The 27,374-nt window shown below is 39.1% G+C and overlaps 1 long non-coding RNA gene across 1 annotated transcript; it reads right to left on the bottom strand.

Moving 5' to 3' along the window:
• Window positions 1-16,228: 16,228 nt before the first annotated feature.
• Window positions 16,229-25,984, bottom strand: LOC117979885 (uncharacterized). The gene is made up of 3 exons (XR_004670935.3): window positions 25,848-25,984; window positions 19,638-19,762; window positions 16,229-16,636 (listed from the first exon to the last, which is right to left on the bottom strand). It is a non-coding gene; the product is annotated as an uncharacterized LOC117979885 (long non-coding RNA).
• Window positions 25,985-27,374: the final 1,390 nt, after the last annotated feature.

A 27,374-nucleotide genomic window follows, 5' to 3' on the forward strand; every position in this document is an offset into this window, starting at 1 on the left:
GATGGAATACATTATTTCCTCAAGTTAATTTATGTCCCACCGAAGTCTGTAGACTTCCTGGAATTTTTATTAGAAATCTCAAATATAACAGTTTCCAAGTATCCCTACTGCCACTAATAAGTACTCCCTATTCCCAACTAATTCTGCTACAGAAGCTGCTCAGCTAGATTCTGAAACAGAAGAAGTTTATATTCTCAAGGTTAACAACTATAATTATAAAATGACATTCTGGAAATTGCTTCTGTGGGGTAGAATTGTATCCAATTTAGCAACTATATATTCAGATAGAATGAACAATTAAATGTTTGGCCTTTGTTTGTCCCCAGTTCCTGGCACACAGCTCCTATAACCCTTGGAATCTCCAGAGTGATGTCTTTTGTATGCTAATGAGATGACTGGTGGCTGGGGGACCCTAGGTAGCTTCAGGAAAGCGGCAAGGAACCAGATAGCCCAAGGCGTGATTAGAGGGTTGGAACTCTTAGCTTCACCCCGACTCCCCAACTCCCACTCCCCACTCCTGCCTCTTGTGACCTGGGGAGGTAGGGGGATGGCTTGAGATTAAGCTAATCACCAGTGATCAATGATTTAATCAATCATGCCCATGGAATGAGATTTCCATAAAAATCCCTAAACAACAGGATTCAGAGACCTTGCAGGTTGGGGAACACATCCATGTTTTGAGAGATTGGCACACCTCCAACTTTATAGGGACAGAAGCTCCTGTGCTTGGGACCGTTCCAGACTTTGGCCTATGCACCTCTTCATCTAGCTGTTCATTTGCTTCCTTTCTAATAAACTGGTAAATATAAACCAAGTGTTTCCCTGAGTTTTGTGAGCCATTCTAGCAAATTTTCAAGCCTGAAAGGGAGGTTGTGGGAAATCCCAGCTTTGTAGCCACATCAGACAGAAGCGTGGGTAACCTGGGGAGAAATTTGGCTCAATTCCAAATAAAGCATGGGCAAGTGGGAATTTATAGCCAAGGAGCAGGGAGGGAGTCAGTGGATAGAAAATTGGTAAGTGGAAACATCAGGCGTAAGGGGGATTCTGCCTAAATCCATCCATGAAGTATTCCTGCAGCAGGCAGGCCAGGGTGATCAGGCATCACCTGGAGGCTGGCAGAGAATGAAAAATTCGATCACCATCAAGGATGATCTGGATATCGAGGGTGAGGGATTCTGGCTAAACTGATTTAGAAGGATTCTTGCCAAAACTGGGCTCTTAAGGACGTGCCCAAGGATGGAGCCTAGCTGAAAAGGAGCCTAGTTGAGAAAGAGCCCGGAAGAGTCTAAGGTTTCGTCAAGGAGATAATCTGCCACTTACTTAGTGCAGTGTTTTGTACCTGGGGATATACCTGGTAAATTCATTTGTGCTCATTTCATATAGCCTAGAGATTCAAATAGGAAAGCACCTAGAGATTGGGCTATCTCTAGCATTTCATTTTCTCATAAAGTTTGGCAGTTCATGGAGGCCATCCTGGGTCGTACCATTGGAGAATCAATGTGACAGACTTAAACTGCCAGCTTTTGGCTTAAGGGGAAATTAGCCTGAATGACCAAAACAAAACAAGTAAAATTCTATTATTAAATACCCCAGATGGTGACTAAACTAAAGTGAAAGGAAGAAGAAAAGCGCCAGTCCCTGCTTTGCAGGCAATAGGCATTAATTAAATACTTGTTGAATTATTTGAATGTGATTCTATTTCAGCCTCAGGCTGCCTGAGTTTAATTCCAGCCCTACTAAGTTACTAGTTTTATTGTTCTTGGGCACTACTTTCTTAACTTCTCTAAGTCATAACTCCACATCTGTAAGATCTTGCTGTGAAGAATAACTGAGATAACTCATGGAAAGGTCTTAGCACAATGCTTAACATACTTCAAGTATTTTATTTAGGTTATTCTACATAATAACAATTATTATTATTATTAGTCCTTTTCCTGAAAGTTCTTTCTAGTCAGATACTATCTGATTTCTCAAAGTGATACAACACTTTTTAGAATTATCTCTATATAGGCAAGGATTGATGTGAGAAAAAAATAATAAATAAATAAAAATAAACAAAATTATTTCTGTATAGATGATATGGTTTGGCTCTGTGTTCCCACCCAAATCTCATCTTGAATTGTAACCCCCATAATCACCACATGTTGAGGGAGGAACATGGTAGGAGGTGATTGGATCATGGGGACAGTTTCTCCTATGCTGTTCTTGTGATAGTGAGTGAGTTCTACGAGATCTGGTAGTTTTATAAGGCACTTTTCCCTGTTCTTGCTCCTCTCTCTCCTGCTGAAAAGGTCCTTTCTTCACCTTCACCTTTCACCATGATTGTAAGTTTCCTGAGGCCTCCCTAGCCATGTGGAACTGTGAATCAATTAAACCTCCTTTGTTTATAAATTACTCAGTCTTGGGCAGTATCTTTATAGCAGTGTGAAAACAGATTAATACAGTAAATTGATACCTCAGAGAGTGGGGTACTGCTATAAAGATACTTGAAAATGTGGACACGACTTTGGAACTGGTCATGGGCAGAGATTGGAACAGTTTGGAGAGCTCAGAAGAAGACAGGAAGATGTGGGAAAGTTTGGAACCTCATAGAGACTTATTGAATAGCTTTGACCAAAATGTTGATAGTGATATGCACAGTGAAGTCCAGGCTGAGGTGGTCTCAGGTGGAGATGAGGAACTTCTTTGGAACTGAAGCAAAGTTCACTCTTGTTATTCTTTAGCAAAGAGACTGGTGGCATTTTGCCCCTGCCCTAGAGATCTGTGGAACTTTGAACTTGAGAGAGATGATCTAAAATTGGAAGTTACGTTTAAAAGGGAAGCAGAGCATAAAAGTTTGGAAAATTTGCAGCCTAACGATGCAGTAGAAAAGAAAAACCCATTTTCAGGGGAGAAATTCAAGCCAGCTACAGAAATTTGCATAAGTAACAAGGAGCCAAATGTTAATCACCAAGACTTTGGGGATAATATCTCCAGGGCATGTCAGAAATCTTCGCAGCAGCTCCTCCCATCACAGCCCTGGAGACCTAGGAGGGAAAAATGGTTTCCTGGACCTGGTCCAGGGCCCTCCTGCTGTGCACAGCCTTGGGACTTGGTGCCCTGCATCCCAGCTGCATCAGCAGTGGCTAAAAGGGGCCAAGATACAGCTCAGGCCATTGCTTCAGAGGGTGCAAGCCCCAAACCTTGGCGGCTTTCATGTGGTGTTGGGCCTGCATGTACACAGAAGTCAAGAATTGAGATTTGGAAACTTCTGCCTAGATTTCAGAGGATGTATAGAAATGCCTGGATGTCCAAGCAGAAGTTTGCTGAGAGGTGAAGCCCTCATGGAGAACCTTTGCCAGGGCAATGCAGAAAGAAAATGTGGGGTTGGAGCCCCCACACAGAGTGCCCACTGGGGCACTGCCTAATAGAGCTGTGAGAAGAGGGCCACCATCCTCCAGACCCCAGAATGGTATATTCACTGACAGCTTGCACCATGCATCTGGAAAAGCCACAGACACTCAACACCAGCCAGTGAAAGCAGCCAGGAGAGGGACTGTATCCTGCAAAGCCACAGGGTCACAGCTGCCCAAGGCTGTGGGAGCCCACTTCTTACATCAGCATGACCTGGATGTGAGACATGGAGTCAAAGGAGATTATTTAGGAGCTTTAAGACTTACTGACTACTTTGCTGGATTTCAGACTTGCATGGAGTCTGTAGCCCCTTTGGTTTGACCAATTTCTCCCACTTGGAATGGGAGCATTTATCTAATGCCTGTATTCCCATTGTATCTTGGAAGTAACTAACTTGATTTGATTTAACAAGCTCATAGGCAGAAGTGCTCTGCCTTGTCTCAGAGGAGACTTTGGACTTGTACTTTTGGATTAATGCTGGGATGAGTTAAGACTTTGGGGGACTGTTGGGAAGGCATGATTGGTTTTGAAATGTATAAAGGACATGAGATTTGGGTGGCACCCGGGGCAGAATGTTATGGTTTGGCTCTGTGTCCCCACCCAAATCTCATCTTGAATTGTAGTTCCCATAATCACTACATGTTGAGGGGGAAACCCGGTGGGAAATGGTGACTGGATCATGGAGGTGGTTTCCCCCATGCTGTTCTCATGATAGTGAGTGAGTTCTCATGAGATCTGATGGTTTTATAAGGCAGTTTTCCCTGCTCTTGCTCCTTCTTTTTCTCTCCTGTCACAATGTGAAGAAGGTCTTAGCTTCCTCTTTGCCTTCTGTCATCACTGTAAGTTTCCTGAGGCCTTCCCAGCCATGTGGAACTGCGAGTCTATTAAACCTCCTTTGTTTATCAGTAAATATATCTCATAACATCTCCTTTGGTATACATATATATGCACATATATATATACACACAAGCACACACACACACACATATATAGGTGTATATGTATATATATATCTGAGATATACTATAATCTTGATTTAAAACCAGGTTAGAATATTTAGAAAAAAAGACAATTCTAGGTCCTTTTCACCTATCTAGGCATATTTTTTAAAAGATTTTTATTTTTGTGTGTTTTAAATTTTTATATTTTAAATTAATATTAGTTTTTAATTGATAAATAATAATTGTATACATTAATGGATTAATGGCATACAAGGAGATGTTCTGAGATATATATACACTATATATCTCATATATGTGTATATATCTATATATCTCATATATGTGTATCTATGTATACATATATCTCATATATGTGTATATATGTATCGTAGCTCCCATAATTCCCACATATTGCAGGAGGAACCCAGTGGGAAGTAATTGAATCATGGAGGCTTTTTCCCCAATACTATTTTCATGGTTGTGAATAAGTCTCATGAGATCTGATGGTTTTATAAGGGGTTTCCCCTTTTGCTTGGCTCTCATTTCTCTCTTGTCTGCCACCATGTAAGATGTGCCTTTCACCTTCCGCCATGATTGTGAGGCCTCCACAGACATGTGGAAATGTGAATTCATTAAACCTCTTTGTCTTTGTAAATTACCCAGTCTTGGGTAGGTCTTTATCAGCAGTGTGAAAACAGACTAATACAGCTTTAAAATAAACAAGTGTTTCTATAGCCTGGGGAAAGAGGAAATGGCCTACGTTTTTAAAGTATTTTTAAATGTTGGTTTGTTATTTCTTTTGTTTATGCCCAGTACTCAGAATGGCTTTTTTATTTTATTTTATTTTATTTTTTAGCGATGGGGTCTCTCTATGTCGCCCAGAATAGAGTACGGTGGCTATTCACAGGTAGGATCAGAGCATACTACAGCCTGAAACTCCTGGGCTCAAGCAGTCCTGCTGTCTCAGCCTCCCAGTAGCTAAGACTACGGGAGCCAGGTCACTGTGCCTGGCTCAGAATGACATAATTTTAGAAGGAAGTGAACTTAACATTTATTTTCTTATTTTCTCCATTTTTCCCCAGCTCTGTAACACTTATTTTCATCACAATTAGAATGATTTGCTCTGCCTTTTCTGTAGGCAGAAATTTAAATCTAAATGAGATTCTGAAGCGGGAAATAACATTCACAAGCAAGTACTGTCAAAGCTTATGCCAGATGCTACTCTGTTAATTTTTAGTGCATTAATTTCAGCATTGTTATATCCTAATATTAGCTGACACCACAAAGACTCAAATGTATCAAGGCTCTTTTTGCTGCTCACTCGTGGTTCTGCCTGCCTTTCTGCATCTAGTACTAATTCTCTTCTGAGACAGAAAATGGCTAGGTAGTCATTTGTTCAGTATCAGACCTTAGTTTCCTCATCTGTAAAGTAAAGATACTAACAGTAACTTCTTAGCACAGAGCCTGGCACATCAGAAAGAGCTTGATCATTACTATTAGCTATCATGACTTTTATTATCATTGTTATTATTTTTGAGACAGAGTCTCACTCTGTCACCCAAGTTGGAGTGCAGTGGCTGATCTCGGCTCACTGCAACCTCCGTCTCCCAGTTTCAAGCAATTCTCATGTCTCAGCCTCCTGAGCAGCTGGGATTACAAGTGCGCACCACCACACCCAGCTAATTTTTGTATTTTTTAGTGGAGATGGGGTTTCACTATGTTGGTCAGGCTGGTCTCAAACTCCTGACCTCAAGAGATCCTTCTGACTCAGCCTCCCTAAGTGCTGGGATTTCAGGCATAAGCCAGCACACCCAGGCCTGTTATCATTATTTTTAACAAGCTCCAGTCTTCTCCTTGATATATTTTTTTTCCAAAGACCATAATTATACCCTTGCTTTTTATTTTCCCTCGTAGATCTTCCCTAAATTTGCCCATCTAGACAGCCATCCACAAATCTATATCTACAGATTGGACCAAATTATTCCTCTAAAGGACTAATATCTTCTTTTCTTTTTTACTCACTACAGAAGCTAGCAAAAATGTTAGCAAAGCTTTTGAAATAATTTCATTTTATTTAAATTGCATCAAAGCCACAGAATAATTTCTCAGAAGTTGTTTTTTTCCTTTCTTGTGTGAATTTTTTAAAAGCATGCTAGAATAATGTAGACTCTCTCTCCACTGGAAATGTTTTTAAAATGGAGAGTGAAAATCAGAGTCAGCTAAAGAGTAAATACAAAAGTGCTTGGCCCTAGCTTAAGGACACCTGTAAAGCGGGGAGGTGGGGCTTAAAACAGAAGGGCTTCCAAGAAATGATTTCCTTTGTGCTCAGTGATTCTGGAAACACTATAACTGTTATTTGGAAGTGATTCAGGACTTTAAAAATTTGTTTTGAAAGTGTATAGCAAACAAAAATCAACAATTTATGTTTCCAAGTTTGAATGAAATAAATTTGAATTCATAACAATATTTATTCAAAATCTATGACATAGAGAAAATATTTGCTTTAATAATGCAGCTGTTCATTTATAGTGTGTGATGGATGTCAACTTATTTTAAAATTTTGCATCCTGTCAAAATCACTTAGAATCACAGGTCTAGAGTAATAAATTTTGAGGGAAGATCCTACTATTAAATGGCCGCAAATTTGTGAAACCCCTGTCAGGGAGTTCAATAGAATCAGTTCAGGAGAAGCAGCACAGCCATCCCAGTAAAGGCCAGCCCTTCACCCTTCACACCCCAGACTCCTGCTAGCAGACCCTGTGTTGCTGTCTCCGCAGGGCAGGCTTGCACTTCTGCAAAGTCAAACAAACCAGTAAGTTTTTGGCAATAGTGGTGGCTAAGACATTAGGCCTCGATCTATATGCTGTCTCAGTTATCTACTATCTACTGTGACTTTAGACAAGTTACCTTTCAATACATTTCACATACTCATTTATTCATTCATTCAATAAATATTTTTGAGCGCCTACACTGTGCCAGCGACTATGTTGTACATTGAGTATACAATCAATGGTTTATAGAAACAAGTGTGTTCTTTGTGGCAGACACCATAGGTTCGCTGACTAATGCCCATTATACACCCCCTTTGCCACTACTATTCCACAACTAACTGCTTGACATGACTTAACTTCCCTGTTAAGTTAAGATGTTTCTCATCTGTAGAATGGCTGGGTTGGGCTATATTTACTCTATGGTCTCATCCAGCTCTGCGATGATGTCTGCCTGAATTCTGGGTGTTGTTAAGATCTTACCTTGTGCAAGCACTAAATATAACTGAGCTAGCAGGGGTGGGGGTAAGAACACGATGGGGCAGGGGGTGGAATATAAAGCATGAAAGCAGACTAAGGCCTACCAATGGTACAGGAGGAGTAGGCATTGTCTACATAGCATGTCAATAGGAGAACCACAAATTTTCTCCACCCCAAATATCTCTCCTACCAAAGCTTCTGTCAATGGAGGGGGCATAGAACCTGGGAAATCACATTATGTTCTTTCCAACCACCAAAAATTTTACACCCATAAAGCTAGGCTAAAACAAACATCAAGGGCAGAAAGAGATCACAAACGAGGGAGGATGTCATCTGTCCTGAGGAAGGAGGGAAAGCAGGTTGATACATTTGCCCTGGTAATGAACTGCACATAATACCAACAGCATGTTATATAATTTGCCCTGGTAATGAACTGCACATCATACTGACAGCATGTTATATAATTTGCCTTGGTAATGGACTGCACATAATACTGACAGCATGTTGTATAGAACATTTGCTATGGAATGTGTAGATTTTGCTATTTGACTGCGGTGGTTTTTGCATTACTTTGGTCATCCTGTCGAATTCTTTAACAGCTAGTTCACACCCATCTCCCTCTGAAAGGCCGCCTGAACTCCTGACTTCGTGCAGGAAAGAAGACAGAGCTTTAGGAGGACTTAGGGACCACAGGAACAGGCCTTAAGCAGCGAGGAAGGAACATTCAAGCCAGCTCTCTTATCCTTTTCTTGTCCTACATTTTGATAAATCAATGTAGCTAATAAAGATCCTCCCAAGTAGAGGAGAATAAAGAAAATCTTTGAAATGGGATTTTGGGAAGGAGGGTATGCAGGGACAATTGGAGTTAGGAAAAAAAGGCTGCATACATTATCTGGATTCATGTTGCTCTAGTGTTAATTTCCTTTTGTTATTCCTCATTTGGGGTAAAATTTTGCTTAACTAAATAGTTAAGCAAATCTCAGCTTATCTCAGCTGAACTATAGGGTGTGAAGAGAAGGTTCATGTATCAGTTAAGGCTCCATCAAAGGAACAAAACAGTTAGAAGGATATATATATAGAGGGAGAGAGAGAGAAAGAGATATATTATAAGGATTTGACCTTAGACAATTGTGGGATCTGATCAACCAGTCTATGTGAAGCTGTTGGCTTTGCATTTGGTGCTGGATCCTGAAGTAAGCAGGACAGAAAGTTGGATGGGGAAGATTGATGTGAAGTGAAGGAGAACAAAGACAAGCTAGAACTCACAGAGACTGACCAGAGCTGTGTTGGTTTCTTACTGCCTCCAAGCCTTCCATTTTGATGATGCAGTATCCTACAGAAGTTGGTGCCCTTTATCACAGAGTTCAATATGCACGTGGTCCAGGAGTCAGAGAAACTGCATGAGGATCCAGTGGGAACTAAAGGAGCTGCAGCCTTGGCTGTATGCCCAGCCAAGAAAATGAGCCAGAAGATAAATAATATGCATGAGCAGGAGAGCACCTGGTGCCTCTGGATTGGCCTTCCAGACATAAAAAGAATACAGCTAGCTACTTCCTCAACTTTCAAATCTCATGCAAATGATCTTTTATGGGCCCCTAACTCAGAAGTATGCAAGGAAGTGACTTCTGGAAAATACAATTCCAGCTTAGCTAGGCTGACACAATACAAATCGACCACAAATAATTTTTTCCACACTTGTACTTATTAAGTGAGGAAGTAGTGCTCTAGGACCATCACAATAACAGCAATAATCATTAGGTGATTCCAAGGGGATAATAATACAAGACCTGGGCAGCATAGTCTTGCTGTCCCTCCCCTCCAGAAAATTCCACTTACAGTGCAAACTCATTTACTTGTAATATGGATGGAAGTATTTCCTTAAATATATGCACAACCATGGGTATTCTTCAGTATGAGCTAAGAGAACCATCCCCTTAACTTTTTTTCCCCATCTCCTGCCTCCCTGTTTCATTACTCAGATACCTGAAAAGTCCTGGGTGAAGGACTGTCTTCCCAGTTCACTATACCTGAAGAGTAGCTCTAACTCTACCAGTCTAACAATGTACACATTTATCATTCCTACCAATAAAATTAAGCCACTTCTAAAAAAATTGCAGTGCTTAATTATACAAAAAATGTTTTCAATAATAAGATGCTAAAATTAAAAATTAATATACTTCTGCTTCTTGTTAGGGTATAGAAAGTCTCAAATGACTACTGTTTTCACACTAACAAGAACAAGCTGAGTAAGCTGAAGTATCAAAATAAATCAGTTTTTAGGAATCATCAAAGAACTGAGAAGTGAACATAAATGAACTTGAGCTTATATGGAACTAAATTCCAAAAAAGGAACCAGTCTTTTTAAGAGAAGGGAGATCCGTGAATGCTTATATCCCTGTTAGGAAAACAACAGTAAACCTGCTGCTGATAAAGGCGTGGAAAAACCAACCTAGCTTTTAACAAGTTTTGAATGGTTATATATAGGCTGGCATTTCAGAGGAGGAGACCAGAAAGCCCCAATAATACAATAATTTTACACTCACTTGCCAATTGTTTCCTACAAAGCTTTTACACAGGGTACAACATGGAAAGCTAGGAGTGGAACAAGAGAGCTAGAAGAAATACCTGTGAGGTATACCAAGTATTATCCAAGAGGAAGGGAACAACCAGTGAACAACGGGGACGAGATCAGAAAGCTCAGAGATCCCCCTGAGTAAAACTGAGCCTTCACTCAGTACATGGCAAGCAGAAGGTATACAATGGCCAATGAGTACATGAAAAGGTACTCAATATCATTAGTCATCAGGGAAACACAAATTGAAAACACGGTGACATATAATATCATACTCACTAAATGGCTGCTATCGGAATGACTGGCAATAAATGAATATTAAAGATGTGGAGCAACTGTTGCAACCATTTTGAGAAATCAACAGGTTGTTTTTTGTTTTTTTGTTTTTTTTTTGAGATAGAATTTTGCTCTTGTTGCCCAGGCTGGAGTACAGTGGCACGACCTTGGCCCACTACAACCTCTGCCTCCCGGGTTCAAGCAATTCTCCTGCCTCAGCCTCCTGAGGAGCTGGTATTACAGGCACCCGCCAACATAGCCAGCTAATTTTTGTATTTTTAATAGAGAGGGGGTTTGACCATCTTGGCCAGCTGGTCTTGAACTCCTCACATCAGGTGATCCGCCCACCTCAGCCTCCCAAAGCGTTGGGATTACAGGCTTGAGCCACCGAGCATTTCTGACAAAACTGTACATACTCCTACTCTATATCCAATTAATTCCACTCCTACGTGTTTATCCAAAGGAAATTAAAACTGTACACAAAAATAAAGACCTTTACTAGAAATTTCACAGCAGCCTTATTCTCAACTTGAAACAATTCAAATGTCTATCAACAGGAGAATGAAATACCTACTCTTCATTAATAAAAGGGAACAAACTATTGATGCATCTCATATGGATGCACCTCACAAAATCATATTGCATGAATGAAGCCAGACATAAGAGTAAATACTATAAGACTTCAGTTTTACAAAGTACAAGAACCATGGTAACCCAAGAACCATGGTTGCCCAAAGCAGAGAGGATCTTTGGGAAATAATATCTTTGTATCTGCAAAATCAAGCACAGAATGAAGTGATGTTCTTGGGTAATAGAAATATTCTAGATCTCAATTTGGGTGTTGCTTACACAATTGTATACAATTTTCAAAACCCATAAAACTATGCATTTAACATCTTTGCATTTTATTGTATATAAGCTAGCTCAACAAAAAAATCTAAAATTAAAAAATACATATTGAAACTATATTGGAATAATTTTACCACTAGCCATTCTAACCAACCTGTACAACAGTCAGCAAACATTCAGTTTTGAGCTTCCTGTAAATTAAGGTCAAGGGTATGTCCATATTTTACCTAAGAGAAAAGATCTTTGACATATAAAGGTTTGTTAACACATGAACAAGGGTAACTATATCAGATTAGTTATGTATCAGCTTACAACTAGCTCTGTCTTCATCTTTATAATTAATCTTTAGCTTCATCTATTACCAGTCGCCTCCCAAATATGCACTCTGCCTCTACACATGTCCCTCTCCAATCTATTTCTTTACTTATAATCAGAGATCTATGAAAAATGTAAATATTACAATGATTCCCTCTTGGCTACAAATAAAATCCAGACTTCATAGAGTAGCAAAGAAGATTCTACATAACCTCACCTATACATACCTCTCAAGCAAGGAGCCAAGGAGCCTCCTACCACTCCTTGCATTGTACCTTCAAGTCTTGTAAAAACCCATTATTAAAATGTCCTTGCAAACACTGTTGTTTAAAATCTCCATGCCTTGCTCATACTCTTCCCTTTGCCTAGAAAGCCTTTTCTGCCTGCCTTATCCTAAATAACTTATTCATCCTTTCCAGACTTAGCTCAGGCGTCATCTTTTCAGGACATGATTCTTGAACTGTCTCATTCCCACAGCATCCGCTACAGACTTAGCTTTGAGCATATCATTACTTCACCTGCAAATACTTTTTGAGTGTCTACTATGTGCCAAGCACTGTTTCTGTCCTTAAAATACAAAATACATCAATTAGCCAAAACAAACCATCTTCATGTAAATTTGATAGTTTGCCTTTTCAAGCTAAACCACAAATTCCATGAAGTTAAGTCATGGATTTTCATCTCTGTATCTGCAGCACCAAGCACTGTGCCTGGCACATAATAGCTGCTCAGCACAAATTCTTGTGATGTGAAATGAACCAAAGGATGGGATAGGACATGTGATGGATACATGTTGATTAGTAGGAACTGAGATGAAAAGATTAATTCAGAACTGCCTGCGGCGCATAAGCCAAAGAAGAAGACTCTCAGCTGTAGGAAACAACAGAACAGCTCTGGAAACTGTGGAGAGATGAAGTACAGAAACCAGGCTTCACTTACGGCACAATCTTGCCTAGAGCTGCCCTACATGAAACAGCCAGAAATAATTCCAAGACCACATACGTGCTGAGTTTTTAGTGGTGGCAGATCCCTGCTGACATCCCGCCCGAGGATATTTGATTGCTCTGCTGTATTCCAAACCAGATGTCTTTGGATGGCAATCTACTTTCTCTCACCTTGGGGTGGCCAGAGGGGAAGTGGATTAGAGGTAGGTGGGCCATAGGGTGAGGGTTTTAAAAATTATATTCCATGACTGATTGCCTGAGATTATGTATGAGGTGTGATTATAAAGTAATGAGAACCATTTTCATGTGTGACTTGTCTTATGTTTTAGTTACACCTCATATGTGGAATGTGTGTCATTTTATACAATGTTTAAAAATTACCACAAGCTAGGGTATTTGGCAGGAAATGTTAAAATTATTATTGAGTGCTTCTCTGCAAGGTAATGATACTCTGGTTTTAAGGGTCTTTTCTTATGAGAATATGAGAATAAGAGTCTTTTCTTTTGAGAATATGCAATTCCAGACATGTTCACCTAAGAAAGGAAGAGAGAAATATTTATAAAGTTGTGGTCATCTACACGTTCTGCAGGCTTTTGACAGTTCTTATAAATTACTTGGCAATAATGATTAACAAAACTTTTGATGAATATATCTTGGACATATATTTAGGATTAAGGAGAGAATTAAAATTATGAAAATGAGAATAGTAAAGTATTTGTATACTGAATAATCATCGTAATTCTTGCAAGCATTTACCATTATTATCCAAACGTTATTTAACTGAATCTAGGCAGGGACTGGACAGACATTATAATACTAAGCAGAGGGTCATATGGACTTTTGTAAAAGAGTGCCTAGTGTATCTACAATAATCCTTTTTGCTGAGTAAGCAAGAGAATAACCCCATTTTAAGAGCCTAAGATTAGAAGTTAAAGATGTCAAATGTGGAAGAAGTAAGAAAAATAAAAACAATCCTTTATGAGGTTTATAATAACTGGATTCTGTCTGTGGGCACAGGGAGCTAAATTTCTTCACTGTCAATATTAGACCTTGAGGGACAAACATAGTCAAACCAGCATGAGAAGCATAAATGCCAGCAGAAGCCAGAGTTGCACCCAGCAGACTATGAAAAGAGGAATTCAGAAAGCCATTTTATCTGGAGTGTGTAATTTCAAAATGACATAGAGTAGTAGCTGTCGAAATTTACGGTTCACAGAAATCACCTGGGGTGTTTGTTGGAAGTATCAGTTCCTCATTAAGGGTGGAATAAGATCTGCATTTGATTCTAATGCGGGTGGCCTTCTAACCACATTGTTTAAGTAGTACATAGAAAGGAGGGATTCTTACATAGTTGTAATTTGCTGTTACAACTTTACTATATAACCTAATGGTGATAAGACTGAGACAAAGAAAGATTCAGCAAAATTCTCATTTTGGGAATAAATCTATTTTAAAATGTTTTCTCTGGAGTTTAATTATTTGAGGGGGTCTATATCCTTTAGGGTATATAAAAGAATGCAGTGAGAACTTAATTTTCTCTGGACTATGATTAATGACCTGAAAGTCATGAAGAAATAGGGGAAATAACATAATATAAAATTTAAGGTTACATTTTCAAAGCCAGGGGTTATAATAAATAATCAAGATGGATAGATCAGTGTTGCCAGAGGGTGATGATTTGACATGGAAACCAGGTCAGAGGCATTCATATTTGTACTGATCTAATTTTAGTATGCAAATAGAGACTCCTTGCTGAGAACTGATTTTGCAAATTTTGCCCAGAATTGCAAATGTGAGCTCAGAAAGTACTACTCCTACAGCCTCCAAGGGGTCCATGGCTGAGCTTGTCCCATCTGCCAGGGGGATTCTACCATTTGTGTAAAAGTAGCAGCTGCCACTTCTTTATGTTGATGTGAAACTCTTGAGCAAAATAAAATATTGGCATCTGGGCTTAATTCTACTTTGATGGACACTTTTTCATGCTATATTTGTAATGATTCCAGGGGGGATTTTTGAAATAATTAATGAGAAGAATGCATTTCCCAAAATTCCCATTTGAGTTTGATGTAGGGCAGGTTCTTGGCTTCGCTTAGGAAAGAATTCAAGAGTGAGCCAGTGGTAGAAGAAAGCAGCTTTACTGAGGCAGCAGCAGTGCTGCAGCTCTGGGATTGCTCCTGCAGAGCAGGGTTACCCCAGAGGAAGTGTGTCGAGAGTAGCAGCATATGGGCAGTTTGCAGTCACATTTATACCCACTTTTAATGACATGCTAATTATGGGGTGGGTTATTCAGGAATAGAAAACAGGCAGTAACTTCCTTGTGTTGCCATGGCATTGGTAAACTGTCATGGCACTGATGGGAGTGTCTTATGGTGATGAGCAGCAGGAGGTACATTCAGCACCACTTCCCTGTTTCATTCAGTCTTCATTCTGGTCTGGAGATGAGTTCCACCTGCCTCCCACCTCAAGTTCTCATACATGTTTTATTACAAATAAGTCTGTGACACAGAAACAGGATCTTATTACTTATGCTAGTACAAATGGGATTGATAAGGTGCTGTATAAGCAAATACAGGAAAAAACTAACTTTTACCAGTTTAAGTGTGGTACTTCCACATAACAGTAGCTATGCATGTGAGGTTTTAAGATCGTTGAAAATATCTTTATGAAAATGACATGAGGAAAACAACTTCCTTTTCAGTGCCATTAGGAACATGGGGAAAAGAGAAACACATGTAAAAAAATGCACAGTTGCTATGATTCCAGTATATACAGATTGAAAAGGGGGTAAAAAGCAGAGAGTGAATAATTTTACCTGGACTTGACTAAAAATCTATCCTAGCAGAGATGGACTGAGTCTTTTTAAAAAATGGATAGACAAGGTGGAAAAGTGCATTGCATACAAGGGGGTTATCATGGGTATTGGAGGAACCACCGGGAGTTTGATAGGCTACAAGGTGGGCAAGATAAATGTGAAAACTAGAGAGTTAGCCAGGAACAGGGAGTGACCATTCAGGAGGCTGGTCTGATTGGGAATAAAACGAGAATCACTGGGGATAAGGCTCCTGCATCAGGACTTTTAAATAGCTCTAAAGATGATTATTATGTGCTGCCCAGATTGATAACTACTGCCCTACTGCATCCTTTCCAATGTAACATGCATATTATGTATGAATACTCAACATTTGATGTGGGGCTTATATATACATAATACCATAACTCAAGCAATGTTTCTTTATCATTACTGCTGCACACAACCAAACTATTATTGTCACTGAAGTTAGGATAGCCTGTGTGGAAAAGACATGAGAAAGGGGATGGAGGTTTAGGTAGAAGACTTCTCCAGTAGTCCTGGTAATAAGCCCCCATGAAGACAGGCAGTATCACAGGGGATGAATAGAAGGTGATGGATATAAGATAATGGTAAGGAGGCAGAAGTGGCAAGACTTGATCACAGATGAAAGAAGGAGAAGGAGAGATCAACAGTGGCTCAGAGGTGGTTTGAATGATTCTGTGGATGAACCTAGCATAAATTTTCCCACCTAAAAATATTCAGACCTCACCCATCTGTGATGGTTAATTTTACATGTCAAATTCACTGGGCCAAGAGGTGATTAAACATTATTTCTGGGTATGTCTGTGAGGGTGTGTATTAGTTTGGTTGGGCTTCTATACTGAAATACCGTAGACTGGTTAACTTATAAACAATGGAAATTTATTTTTCACAGTCCGGAGGCTGGGAAGTCCAAGATCAAGATGCCAGCAGATTTGGCACTTGGTAAGGATCCACTTTCTCTTAAGTGATACCTTCTTGCTGTGTCCTCCCATGGCAGAAAGGGTGAATGAGCTCTCTGCAACCTCTTTCACAAGTGCACTAATCCCATTCATGAGGGCAGAGCCTTCATGACTTAACTACCTCCCAAAAGACTCCATCTCTTCATACCATCACCTTGTGGGTTAGATTTCAACGTATGAATTTGTGGGTGGGGAGGACACAAACATTCAGTCCATAGCAGGATGTTTCCAGATTAGATTCGCATTTAAATTGCTGAACTCAGTAGGCTGCTGTCCCCAGTGTGAGCAGGCATTATATTTGAGATTCTGAAAAGGGAGACAAAGGAGAAATTAGCCCTTTTTGCTTCCTGCCAGCTGCATGAGCTGGGATATCAATCTTCTCCTACCCTTGGACTGGAGTGTACACCATTGACTCCCCTGGTTCTGAAGGCTTCCCAAGTAGAATGGGAATCACACCCCTGGCTTTCCTCGAGCTCCAGCTTGCAGACTGCAAGCCATGGGACTTCTCAGCCTCCATAATCAGATGAGCCAATTCCTCATAATAAATCTCTTCCTGTTTATAGACATATCCTATTGATTCTGTTTATCTGGAAAACCTAATACTCTATCCTACCAAAACCAGCAGAAACATCGTTTCTTCCATGCAATCCCTGCTATTCCCAATAGTGATCTCTTCTTCTGACCATCCATAGAAACTTACCTTTATTTCTCTGTAGTATTTAATATTTCTAGCCATTTACTCAAATAATGCACACGTGAATCTATATGGTAGGTGATCCATTAAAATCTCTTTCATATCTAAGGACTTAAAATTCTGTTTGGTGAATAAATGAAAGTTTAGATGTTATGCCTCCTGGAAGCTCCTACTCTGAGCTATTGGTTCAAAGCCAGTGTTCTTAATCCTTTTTGTGTGTCTGGATCCTGTTGGCAATCTGGTAAAGCTTAAAGATCCCATTTAGAACAATGTTTTTAAATGTATAAAATGAAATTCACAGATTTATTTTAAAAAATCATTTATACTGAAATATAGTTATCAAAGTAGTTTTGAAAAACAAACTTGTAATATAACACCATTTGAATCTATATCAATGTATCAAATAAAATATATTTAAAATATAGACAAATTAAAAATAAATTTATTTTTTAAAGACTTGGGAGGATGTTGTTTTTATTCTTAATAAGAATACTAAGCTGTGGAGAAGTCTTTGAAAAAGCTATAGGCCTGTCATGTTGGATAAAAAACTGATTATGGCCAGGTGCGGTGGCTTACGCCTGTAATCCCAGCACTTTGGGAGGCCGAGGCAGGAGGATCACGAGGTCAGGAGATCGAGACCATCCTGGCCAACGTGGTGAAACCCCGTCTCTACTAAAAATACAAAAATTAGCTGGGTGTGGTGGCACACACCTGTAGTCCCAGCTACTCAGGAGGCTGAGGCAGGAGAATCGCTTGAACTAGGGAGTCAGAGGTTGCAGTGAGCCAAGATTGCGCCACTGCCCTCCAGCCTGGCAACAGAGTGAGACTGCATCTCAAAAAAAAAAAAAAAAAAAAAACTGATTTTAATTTTTTTGTTATTATGTGTTACAGGTATTAAAAATCTTGATTTGCAAAGGTAAGTTACTACAAATGGATTGAAGCTTTCATAGCTACTTTACAAGACAGAGATAGCTTTTTTCAAGAAACCCATGAATTCTCCATGATTTTTTTTTAGTTAAATCTCAGTTGTAGTTCAGTTTTTCAACAGAAGACTAATAAATTCCTCTTTGGGTAGATTATCAACTTAATATGCTTTATATTAAAAAGAAAAAGAAAAGATGGTCCATGGTTCAACTTTGATGCCATCAAAATAAAATTACTTGTAAAGCTTTCTGGAATGTTTCCAAATTTCTCTTTTAAAGAAATTGGCAAAGAATTCTGCATCTCATCCTCAGAGGGTAAAGCATAACCTCCAGTGTTGACAGCTGGCAAGGATGTTCCATATTAGCAGTTTAGGCAGGAAAGTTTGTATATTTCCAAGGGTATCCATTATGGTGACATTAAGACCCACGTACTGTATTCAAAAGGCTCTTGTCTTATAGACCATTAAGAATTCCTATTTAAACTAGTTTTGAAAAAAGTTTTAAACAATAAAAATTACTCATCTCTTCCTCATATTGATCAACAAATAATTGTAGATACAAAATACTGTAAAGCAGCATGAATGTGCAGGGCACCACTGAGAATACACGACTTCATGTTTGAGGATAGTAGAGTTGATCAATAGCTGGCTAACAACATTGCACACTATTTATAGTCATAAAGATTATGATTTCATGTGATCTTTCTAATTTAAAAGTAATAACAAGTGTATTTTTGCAATATCCACAACAATTATAATGTGATATGAAAATGTCTGAGTTTTTTTTGGTAACAAACTCACAGGCATACCTATACTGTTGTGGTTTATTATTAATAACTAAGCTCATAATTGAAGGGCAGTTAGAGTTAGTGATCACAAATGTATATTTTTTTCTATCCAAGTTCATGAGCCCCCAAAATTCTGACTTCTTTTCACAGAAGCCCTATGCTAAAGGTAATTGAGACTACAAGTTTACTTCTGAAATTCCAAAGAAAAAATATCAAATGTGATACCCATACATTTTCATTGTCCAAACCACCTTTGGAAGCAAAAACAGACATATTAATATGCCTTCAGTATATTAATAATTACACCAGAACAACATTCTGCAAATTATCATTCTGGACAAACTGAGATGTTTGGCCATGCTACCCGAGGTAGAAAGATTAAAATATACTACAGAAGTCAATGATGGGTTTATTTTGACAGAGATTCAATTCACCCCTTTAACAAAGAATCACAGAATCTGAGAGAATAAGTAACTCCAATTCAAATTAATAGTTAGAATTTTTTGCTTGTATCTTAGCAAATGTAATAAGCCATAGCCATCAATAAAGTATTTTTCTCATATGTGAAAATAATTTAAAGGGCTTTTTTTGGCACAATGCAAAATTTGCATTTATCCAATATCCACTTTCTATTAAAAATTTATCCTGGTTTGGGCAAATTATCTTGACATGCAAATCTAAATTATTAAAATATTTAGAAGATGATCTTTTTGCTCAATTACTGTATCATTTCCTGTTGTCATCCATGATTCTATGGTGGGTGCTTTATGAGTTCCTTATGCAAGAAAAGTAGGATAGGCATCAAAATGGTTGACCATAGGCCTATAAATTGGTATTCAAGAGCTGGAGCAGGCAAGGTAGGTAGAGATTTGCTGAGTGTGACATTTTTCCCTGCAAACTCACCAGACCATAGCGTCGCAGTTCTCCTGGAGACACAGGTGCAAGGAAGAGGTAAACTGCTGCAGCATCTGTAATTCTTCCCAAGAGCCAAAGGAATCTCAGAAGTCCTGGTAAGGTCACAGGCTCTCCTTCATGGAGATGGAAAATTAAGTGAAAGAGAGAGATTGGGTCGGAAAGAAGAAAGGACTACTTTTTTAGAGGTATACTGTATACCAAATATTTAGCATATTACCTCATTTAAAAATAAACCTGTAAAAGTGCTGTTATTCCCACTTTGTAATTGAGGAAATTTAGGATCAAAAGAATTAATTTGCTGAAGGTTACAAAGCCAGAAAGTGCCAGAGTCAAGTTTTGAACCCTATCTTTCAGTCCCCTGAACTCTGCTCCACACTGATATCTCAACTCAGTTTAAGACATCAAGAAGGAAATGGTGCTTCCTGTGCCTCCCTCTTGCCCCAGGAATAATGCCTTCACTTCCTTCCAAATCAAAAGATGGTGAGGAATGGAAGCAGAAAGGCTTGAGTTTCTGAGAGAAAAAACGCAGGTCCTTAGGAGTATCAATCAGGAATATTAAGGTTAAGTAGCCCCTGCTACAAATGTTGTTGGGCTGTAAGAACAGAAAGTCAAGGTTTTTCCACAGCCCAATGCTATTCTCACTATGATACGATACACTCATCAGGTTTTCAACCAAGTCAATTATGATTTGTATTCATTGAAATGCCAATACAGATTCATCGCGACATATGTAGAAAACCTGACTTGAAATATTGTTTCATCAATTCCTTCCCATGCTCCTATTCCATCCCACATTTTTTAGGCCTGAGCTATGTAAACGGAGCTAGCTGTTTCTGATTAGCAAAATTAGCTTCCCTCCCTTGTGGGTTAACATATAACACAAAAGCCTTAACTTGAAGATAAGACTGATTGCCCTTTTTGGTTAAAAAGCTTTCAACAGAAATCACAGTTAATTGGAAAAGTTTCCCTTGTGATATAAACCAAAGGGGGAAAAAACCAGGCACTACAATAAAAAATTATCAGAAATTTAATATTTATCCTAAAAGGCAACATAAATTTAATAGAAATGGGAATTATATGGTATATATTTATCTACTATAATTTTCTGTCAAGGTACTCCATAAATGTAAATAAGATTAAAATATTTTAAAAAATAACTGAAGAGGGAGGCTTCATTAATTCTTTCATTGATTAATCCATTTATTTAGCATAAACAATTTTTTACATATCCATAATATGCTTGGCACAAAAAAATATAGAAATAAATAAGACAGACATAATGCCTACCCTCATGGAGCTCGTAAAGTAATAAATACGAAAACATTTTTCAAGTATCCAGTCTTTAATCCTCATTTCTGTCAGTAGAAGTCTATGCAAACATAGCCAGGGAGGTTAAAAGGAGCAATAGATTTTACGTCAAAAGGCCAGATACTGTTCTCACCCCAATTCCACCACTATCTCCATTAACATCTTACTTAAGATCCCTTTTTAGAAATGGTAGGAACCAACTCACATCAGTTTAGGAAAAATAATGGAAATTTACTAATACATATGGTAGGGATGATATTTCTTAACATGCAAATATTACTAGTTTCTCTCAAAACTTCTCCTCTTCCCTCCATACCCTTCTCCCAAGTTTCCATATTTTTATGCTGGACAATGAAGATAATGAGAAGAAAGAACAGGAGCAGAAAGAAAGGAAAAAACAAAGTGGGAACAATGAGACATAAATCCATGCCTGTTGGAGTGGAAGGGAGAATTTTTTCAATGTGTCCTCTGAGTAGTTCCAAAATAGGACTGGGGAACTAGGATCAGATGAAAGTGGTTTTTAAACAAATGTTCCTAGGGGTTACGAATTGATACTTAAGAAACCCAAGAAAGATAGGAATTCCTTTTAGATTACTTTTTATGTGCTTCTTTATGATTCTTGCAGACACTGGGTCAAGTGGAAGCCCTTCTTCCATCGGAGTTAAATTCAATAAGCTCTTTACTTCGTTTTCAAGCACTACATTTCAACAAAAATTTAAAATGTCTTCTTTAGTCCATCCCACGTGTATTCCAAGCTCTCTCACAGATGCTGTGAGAGATGCCTGTCTCAGGAACCTAAGTGCAGCTATAAAGTTTGAACTCTGAACACAGGACTCTACAGCAGTCCTCTTTTCTCTCTCTCTCTCTCTCTCCCCCCGCCCCCTTCCTTCCTTCTCCTCCTCCTTTTTCTCATCCTCCCCCTCCTCCTTTTTCTACAGCTTGCTGATTATAATAGGTAGAAGACAAACATCTCCAAGCCCTGTGGGGCAGACAGTTTGGGTTTTGGTCACAATTCTAGATTCACATAGAAGACCCTCTGACCTAGTTCGAGGAAGATACCCACTTCGAGTCCAATCATTTATGAGAGAGGAGCTCATCTCTGAATCTTTCAATCACCCAGAGCTCAGCTCTAAAATGGGGGTAACAATAATTATAATATCTAACCTCAGCAGAGGATTATTGTGATATTTTAAATGAGTAAATATAATTAAAAGTGATTTGGAAACAATAAAGTTCTCTTTAAATGCATTATTTATAGTACAGTACTCAAAAGCAATCTATTTGTTGTTTATAATAACAAGTAATAGCATGTTGACTCCAACCCTGCGTCTTCTCTCGAACAACCTTTTTGATTTAAAGCCAGTGTGACCGCTTTGGTGCTCAGGTGACTGGATTGCAATTCAAAGGGGCTTTTTCTTTCTTAGAGCAATGTTTGTTACCCTTTCAGAGTCACAGCATCCTGAGTCAATGATGAAAACTAGGGGAACTCTTCCCACAAAAAAACACTCACACATTCCCACACACAACATTTTGCATGTGATTTCAGGGACTCCATAAACCCACTGAAGCCCGTACAGGTAACAAGCAAAGAACCTCTTCTCTAGCTCAAGACACAGAGAACCCCCAGAGGCTTAGTAACCTCCAGCTCTTCTCTCTATTAAAAGAAGAAAGGGAAAAGTCACTTTCAATAGAGTTCACTGTCACAAATGAATGAAAGCAGAAAATCCAAGGCATGAGTAGAGAAGAAAAAAAGGAGAGGGAAAAAAACCCCCACATCCTCTTAGAAGGTTACAAATTTCATTTTTATCTCTCCAAAGATCCTTTGTTTTTCAATTTGACAAACAGTAAGCATTCTTCCTCATGTCATGCTGGAATGAGAATTAATGTATTTCTGTCTTGTTTATTTCCTTTGGTAAAAATGGCTTTTTAAAAATTCTTGATGGTAACACTATCCAATATGATGATTCATTCATTATTAGTTTCTACTGTAAAACAACAAAAATATGAACATGAAGGTTATATAATATTTACAATCAGATATATATATATATAGACTCACACAAAATGAGATGTCAGTATGTCTCCTCAACTTGCATTAAATGACTAATTTAAATCAGTTTAGACAGTATTCTACTTGAACTAGAAATTTGATTATTTATTCCACTAATTGTGCGAACTACTCATAAAGTAAATGGATAAATTTTGTTAGCATAAACATGCAATCTAGAAAATTTGGGCCAAAGCCACTATTTATAAATAGATTTTCAGCTTGAATTATGTGAAAATTGTCACATTTACCAACACAGAGTTGCAAGTATTTCAACAGAACAAACTGTCATTGTTGTTATTATGTTCCATCTAACATACTAAATCATATGGACATTTACCTAAATCATGTGGAAATCTAGCTAGCATCTAGTCTCCCAATATAAGGCATAAATTAGAATCATCCTTGATATGAATTAAGCTGTAAAAGGCTTTAGGCTTTCTTCAGTGCCCCATGGCAGTCCTTTGCTGAGTTGTTTACATTTGCCCTCACTACACCAGAATTAAAATCCTAGCTATGGCTTTTACTAGCTGTGAGAACTTTCACAAGTTACTTGGCTTCTCTGGGCCTCAATTTTCTTATCTGTAGAGTGGGGTGACCTGAAGGATTGTTGTAAGGACTAAATAGGAAAATGTGTGTGCCCCATACAATGCTAAGCACATATTAAGTACTCAACAAATGATAAATTGTTAATGCTAGAAAAGTTTACAAAAGACAGTGGATGAATTTCCCAATTGTTCTCCCCTGCTGTGGACATTACCCTGCACTCAAAAGACATACACACAAGGATATTCTCATTTTATAAAATTTAAATACTCATGTTAAAATTAAAAATTAGGTAAGTATGGTGCTGAAAGAAATAGTTATTGAACATTCATATTTTCCCACCTTATCTCAGCAGTAGCTCTTATGATCCAGAAGCTAAGTTTACTACCCGAATGTATCTTCTTCAATTTTTTCTATACATTTTAGTAATTTACTACCATTTCAAACATTTTATTTTTCTGCACATAATCCAAATATACTTTAAAACTCCACATTGAGGGGCCAGGCATGGTGGCTCATGCCTGTAATCCCAGCACTTTGGGATGCCAAGGCGGGAGGATTTCTTGAGGCCAGGAGTTCAAGACCAACCTGGTCAACATGGAGAAACCCTGTCTCTACTACAAATACAAAAATTAGCTGGGCATGGTGGTGCGCACCTGTAGTCCCAGCTACTCGGGAGGCTGAGGCAGGAGAATCACTTGAGCCCAGGAGGTTGAGGTTGCAGTGAGCTGGGATCGTGCCACTCACTACACTCCAACCTGGGTGACAGAGTGAGACTCTGTCTCAAAAACAAAACAAAATAAAACAAACAAAAAAGAACCTCCATATTGAAATTACCAAGATATGGGTCACTTACTTGTTTTAAAAATAAATACTAGAAGTTATATTTGAGAAACTAAACCTAATAGATATTTACTGGTGTTTTTAATGATTGTTTTTGTCCACCTGGCATGTGAACCCCCATATAGGTCTGTGTGGGAGGCACTTCTCATTCTAGAAGCCTAGGCCAGATGGCTGCTTTCTCAAATACCCCTGCAGCTCTGGGAAAAGCACAAGAAGAAGGTCCTGTCAATCAAATGCCCCATTACAGATTTTGAAACAGACATTCATGACACAAAGAAAGGGGGTGGGGAATAATCTGTTTGGCAATAGCCCCCAGCCTCCAGGAGTGGTGCAGACAGAAGGGACATCCAGAGTTCATCTGACAGCAGTTGATTCTGTGGCATAATTCTTATCTGTGGTCCTGTGTACTGCCTATTGTGCAAGTCTGACTTTCTAGCCATTACAATTCAATTAGGCACTGATTGCCTTGAGTCAATTCCTTTTCGGCTTAAATCAGCCAGAGTCAGTTTCTACTTTTTGTAAACAAGAACACTGACTGATACACTAAATTTAAATTTAGAAATGAAAACTTGAACGGCATTTTATAATAGGTATGTTGAAGAACAGTGGAATTTTCCCAAAGATTATAGTATCGAATTCCTACTCATTGAATCATTCAACTTAAAAATTAACAAAATATATTGACCTTGTACCTATCCAACGTAATGCCCACTTCTCTGCTTTGATTCTGCATTATTTAGGAATAGATGTGGTTAACAGTGGGGGCGAGTGGAGAATAATGCAAGTGTTTCTTCTCTCATGTTAAGGAAGTCCAAATGTAGGAAATCCATTGAGTTATCAGACACCTGGATCTTTGTATCATTTTTTTTTCCCACTGCATTGGATTTGGATGTCATGCTCTAAGTTACTTCATGGCCCAGAATGGCTGCTTTTGTGGTGCTAGTCATCACATGACACATTCCAAGCAGTAGGAAAAAGAAAGAAGGGAAGGGCAAAAGTAGGACTCTCCCAGGTGAATCGCTACCGTTTTAAGAAACCTGCCTGGAAACACGATGTCAAGCACCTGGTCATATGACCACAAGGGTGGCTGGAAATGAAGTCTAGATAGCAAAGTCTAGGAAAAATGTGAGGCTCTGCTTCTAGACAAAAGGGGAAGATGGATGTTAAGAAGGCAACTAGTGTGTTTTCCACGCCTTCACACACAGCAACACTTGTCAGAAAAGGAGAGTAGTTGATATTCATGCTCCTCACACTTACTTCACTCAGTATTCAACCGCCTCCACTCCCCTGAAACTATTCTTGTCAAAGTCACCAACTTCCAAATTGCCACGTTAATGAAATGCTTCCATCTTCACATGTTTTTGCTTCTGAGCAGCACATGGCACCCTTTACCAGTCCTTCCCTCTTGAGACCTTCCCCCTTGAGACCTTCCCCCTCTTGGCCTTACTACTCACATTCTCCTGGTTTCCCTGCAACCTCTTGCCTATTCCTTCTGTCTTCTTTGCCGATTGCTTCTTCTCTGCCCTCTTCTTTGGCGACATACTCTCTTCAAGTGAACATAACAATCCGCAGCTTTAAATATCATCTACATTCTAATGACTCCTAAAAGCACATCACCAGCCTGACCTCTCCTCTGAGTTAGATAGCTATGTTTACAAATGTCTACTTAACGCCTACCCATTGGATCTCAAATGCAGGCTGTTCAAAATGGCACTCTTGATTTCTAAACAAAATAAGAACAATAAGCAACTGCTATTCAGATTTCCCTACCTCTGTAAATGAATAACCATCCACACAGAGTTGCTCAAGCCTTAACACCAGTAGTCTTGGCTCTGGTTCTTCTTCCGCCCTCAGACATTCAATTCACAAGTAGAATGCTGTTAGTTCCACTTCTAAAACATATTCCAAATCTGCCCACTTCTCTCTACCTCCACTGCTGCTACCCTGGTGCAAAGTTCCAAACCAACACCATTTTTCACCTGGAATGCAGAACTAACTGCCTGCAATGAACTGAATGTTCATGTTTCCCCCAAACTCTTAAGTTGAAATTCCATCCCCAAGGTGATGGTATTAGGAGGTGGGTCCTTTGGAAGGTGAATTAGGTTATGGGGCAGAGCCCTCAGGAATGAGATGTGTGCCCTTATCAAAGAGGCCCCAGAGAGCTCATTCACCCCTTCCACCATGTGAGGACCCAGCAGGAAGGCACCATCTATGAACTGGGAAACAGGCCCTCACCAGATGCCAACCCTGATAGTGACTTCATCTTGGACTTTCCACCCTCCAGAGCTATGAGAAATAAGTTTCTGTTGTTTATCAGCCATGTAGTCTGTGGTATTTTGTCATAGCAGCCCCTACAAACTAAGACACCACCTAACTAACTGATTTACCAGATTTCACACTCCCCTGCCCCACTTTTAAAAATATAAGCCAGCAGAAGATCCTTCACTGGCTTCCAATTTTGCTAAGAATCAAATCAAATGGCTTGCAAGGCTCTTTGAGATGTAGACCCTGCCTACCTCTCCGTCCCCAGCTCATACCTCCCTCTCCACCTCTGGCTATACTTCAGCTACATTGGGCTTCTTTCTCTTCCTTCTACATATCAGGTTCATTTTTGTTTCAGATTTCTTGCATTTCCATCTATAGCATTGTTCCCTCCAGAGCATCACCTAGTTGGTCTCTTTTTGCCGTTTATGTCTGTCAGATGTCACCGCCTCCGAGAGCCTCCCCTACCACCTCATCACCTCATCTGACATGGTTCGCCATTCACCCAGCCTCATCCCTCTGCTCTACATGCCTTTTGCTTTGTGTTAATATCCCTTACCCTTTATTGTTTTTCTGCATATTAGAATGTAGGCTCCATTACAACATAGAGCTTGTCTGTCTGGTTTTCACTACATCCTTAGCTGTGTCTAGGATAACTATCTGTTAGCTGAACACATGCACGCTTACATGAAGAACTGGGCAGAAACACTGTATGAAAT

Source organism: Pan paniscus, chromosome 3 (assembly GCF_029289425.2).
Source record: "Pan paniscus chromosome 3, NHGRI_mPanPan1-v2.0_pri, whole genome shotgun sequence".
NCBI classification, from domain to species: domain Eukaryota; kingdom Metazoa; phylum Chordata; class Mammalia; order Primates; family Hominidae; genus Pan; species Pan paniscus.